Here is a 3946-nt window from a genome sequence, read left to right on the forward strand (position 1 = left end):
CCAGCTGGAAACTGGACAGAGCAGGAGGAGAAGGTGAAACAGAGCTGATTGTTCAAATGTTCCCTCACCCTCCTCCAGGAACACTCCTGGAGGAATCTTCCCGGCCGCCTGTTCCTGTCTCTCTGGCCGGACCTGCAGGTGTGTGTTTGACAGATGGCTGTGTGACAGCTCTGTTTGTGGACTGACCGCATGAACATTATTCAAAATACAAATTTGCATTTGTATTTGTACAAGAGTGATATATGTTGTGTAAGAAACCTTGTCTGCAAGTGCCAAAAACCTAACTCATGTTGGACTGCGAAAAAAGCAATAAATTTCAGCTCCAATAATCAGAAATGCATCTCTAGCTTCAGGGATGGCTGGATCCAGAAACTGAAATGTTAAGATCAGAACTCTCACCTTCCACCTCTCCCCTGTGCTGGACTCTGTGTGAACTCCATTCTCAGACACAACCCCTTACACAGCTAATGGATGCTGGAAGCCCCACACGTGTATCCCATCTCTCAGCACCCCCCAAAAGAAAGAGAGCTTCTCTCTTACAACTCTTAAAAAAAAAAGTTATCTCATGGACTCGCATTGGACATACTTGGGCAAGTGTCTTTTCTTGAACCAATCGCTGTAGCCAAAGGGATGAAACACTGACTGGTCAGATCTGGGCCTCGTGCTTATTTCTGCATTGGGGGAGCTCCCTTCTCCCCCCACAAAAAAACTATTGACAGATAGCAGGGTAAGGATTGATTGCCCACGAGCCACCAGGGTATTGCTATCGCAAGAAGGAAGACTGTATGCCGGTTCAGCACAAACAACAGAAACCTGCTACACATTGCAGAAAATTGAAAAATCTCAGAAAAGCACACAGAAGAAAATAAAGACCAGCCATTATACCACATTGACAGGGTGCCTTGATAGACCTTCTGGGTTCTCTTTTCATACAAGAGGGAACTCAGTCAAGCTCAGAGGGTCTCCAAACCAGCAACATGACAGTGATTCAAGCAAGAACGTGAGAAAGAGAAGAAAAGCAAAGGGATCTTTGGTGAGACAGTGAGACTAGCTACCCATGGTTCCCTGCCAACTTCCCACAGGCAGGCAGTCCCCAGGTCCCCACCAACCTCGAAACAAATTTCTGCCTCCTAGAATACCTCCAGTCACCCATCCATCCATTGTCAATTCATTCGTCCATTTATCTATCCATCCATCCATCCTACCACCTGCTGATCCAATAAGCTCCAAAGTCCAGACTATCTGGTCCTGGGACCTGGTTCAAATCCAGATCCCAACAATACCAGCTGGGTGACTTTGGGCAAGTACACAACCAATCCATGCCTCAGTCTCCTTGTTTGGAAAGAGGGGCTAATAACAGTTTCTACTGTCTAACATTATTTTGAGGATAAATGAGATAAGGCAGATACTAAGTGCTTAGCTGAGGGTCTGGCTCACAAAAGATTTCCAGTAGGGTTTGCTAGGCTTGGGTTACTGTTGTTTTCACAACATTAGGTATTTACCATGATCAGACATTCTCCAGGCTGCCTACAGGTAGCTGAATGGGCTAAGGGCGACCAAGCACGGCCAACTACAACTTTTCCTCTTTGCTGCCCTAGGGGCAGGTTCTGGCTACAAAGAACTATGAGGACCACAGGAAAATGTCCTCAGGACTTACTGATAAAAGAAGATGCTATGTCTTTCTTTCTTTTCTTTTCTTTCTTTTTTTAGAGAGCGGGGGAGTGTGCGCATGGAGGTGGGGGGGGCGGTCAGGAGGGGCAAAGGGAGAGGGAGAGAGAACCCCTAGCGGGCTCCATACCCAGCACGGAGCCTGATACAGGGCTCAATCTCAGGACCCTGAGATCATGACCCAAGCCAAAATCAAGACTTGGATGCTTAACCAACTGAGCCACCAGGGCACCCCAGCAGCTGCTTAACTTTAATTAAAAAAAAAAACAAAAACAGCTCAGGCTTTGTAACTCCTGAAGGTTCTCAAGGCAGTTGTTCAGCCCTGGGATCAGCTATTGCTGACTTAAACTTCCTGGCTTACAGCTGGACACCGGAGAAATCACCGAATTGGACCATTGGACAACCCCATTTTAATGCAGATCTAGGGAGAGGGACAGACAAGTGCCAATCCCCCCTTCACATCCTTGGTGGACAGTTTATAGAAATGGACAGGTTTACAGAACACCTTGGGAACCTAGAGAGTGTCCTATTCAATTCTTCCCCCTGGGGCAGAGACGTCCAGAGAGAGGGGACGATTTGGGAGGTCACTAGCTGGTTCTCCAGATGGAAAACTGCATTTGGATTTCTGGGCCAAGGCTTGAGATCTTGAGATAATGTCTTAGCCCTCACAAGTGATGGATGCAGCTCAGGAAATAGGGGGATGCTGTGGATGCCCTGAGCCAGCCAGCTTGCTCTGGAGACTTTACACTGAGTCTGAAAAGTGGGGGAAAGAACAGGATAGGGCTTGGCAAGGGCCCTGAGTCAAGGGTCATCTCATGGCCAGGGGGGCCCAGCCCATAGTCAGGGTCAGGCGTCAATCTGTGGTCAGGATCAGGGTTCAACCCACATTAGGGCCAGGCCCCATTAGCAACCAGGCTTTGCTCATCAGGTTTTTGGTGGAGGCTGCTGCCTTGCTGGCAGGCATTTCTGGAGGTTCTGGACCCTCTCTGCTACTTCCATGCCTTTCTTTATTGCCCTCCTCCTTTGAGTCTCCAGGCACCTGACTCACCATCATTCATCCTTGTCTGCATCACCCGCCATCACCCAGGGCCCTGTTGCCTTCCCCTGACGATGTCAGTGCCGCTGCCTTGTTTTCTTCTTGCAGTTATGCTTTCTCAGATGTGACAGATACCCCAGCTCACACTGGCTTCAGCAAAGGAGCTGAACATTTGCACTCACTGAAATGAGACGTGCAGATGCATCCAGCCTTAGGCGGGGATGCACCCAGGTCTTCCGTCAGTCATTGGGCTTCCTCCACCCCTCTCCCTCATTGCCCTGATCTCCTTGCCTTATTCTCAAGACCACTTCTCTCCATACAGCAGGAAGATGGCCTCTGACATCCATTCCCCCCAGCCCCGCAAGCCTACATTGCTTTGACTCATTCACATCTAAAGAAATGAGATTCTCCTTGCCCAGCTTACATAGATCAAACCCACCAAGAGATTCTGAGTGGGCCTGCTTGGGTCACATGCTCAGTTCTGAGCCAATCACTGTGGCCAGAGGATGAAGCACTCTGGCTGGCGGCGTCTGGCTCACATACCCATCCCTGATTAGGGTGAGCTCCACTGAAATCACAGGGATCCCCAAAGAATGGTAGCTGAACAGACAAGCATAGATCCTTGCCTTGAGCAACTGGAACTTGAACTAGGAATGACTCACTCAATCGGGAGACCTCCCAACTCCACGAGCACCTCCACTCCGATTGCTTCCATCTCCATTCCTCTATAGCCACCCAAGCCCCAAGACAACACCTTGGATATGAACTTCTCTCCCATCCGTCCACCCTTCCTACTCTGTACTCCCTCCACCACAGCTTCTTGACCCAATCCAAATCTCCAGACCCCTTCAGACTTCCCAAACTCATCAGCCCTTCTCCTCACCTTCTTTCCATCCTAGACCCCATGCTCAAACCTTTCAACCACTGTCATCTTACTCTTTCCAACCCCCCAACCCTGTTCAGTCCAAATAGGCGTTCCTCCTTCGGGCTAGTGAGCTCACCACCGGGGACAGTCATGTAATTGCAGTCCACTGTACATATGGATGGCAATGAGAATTACTTAGCATAATGCTTCTAAAACTTTGATGCACCCGTGGTTCACTAAGGATCACATTTAAAACGCAGCTGCTGATTTCTTAGGTCTGGAGTGAGGTGTGCGCTTCTAAGTGGCTCCCAGGTGAGGCCACTGCTGCTGGTCCCGAAAGCACACTTTGAGCAGAAAGGTTTTAGCAATTCCTTTTT

Source organism: Neomonachus schauinslandi, chromosome 5 (genome assembly GCF_002201575.2).
Source record: "Neomonachus schauinslandi chromosome 5, ASM220157v2, whole genome shotgun sequence".
Lineage (NCBI taxonomy): Eukaryota > Metazoa > Chordata > Mammalia > Carnivora > Phocidae > Neomonachus > Neomonachus schauinslandi.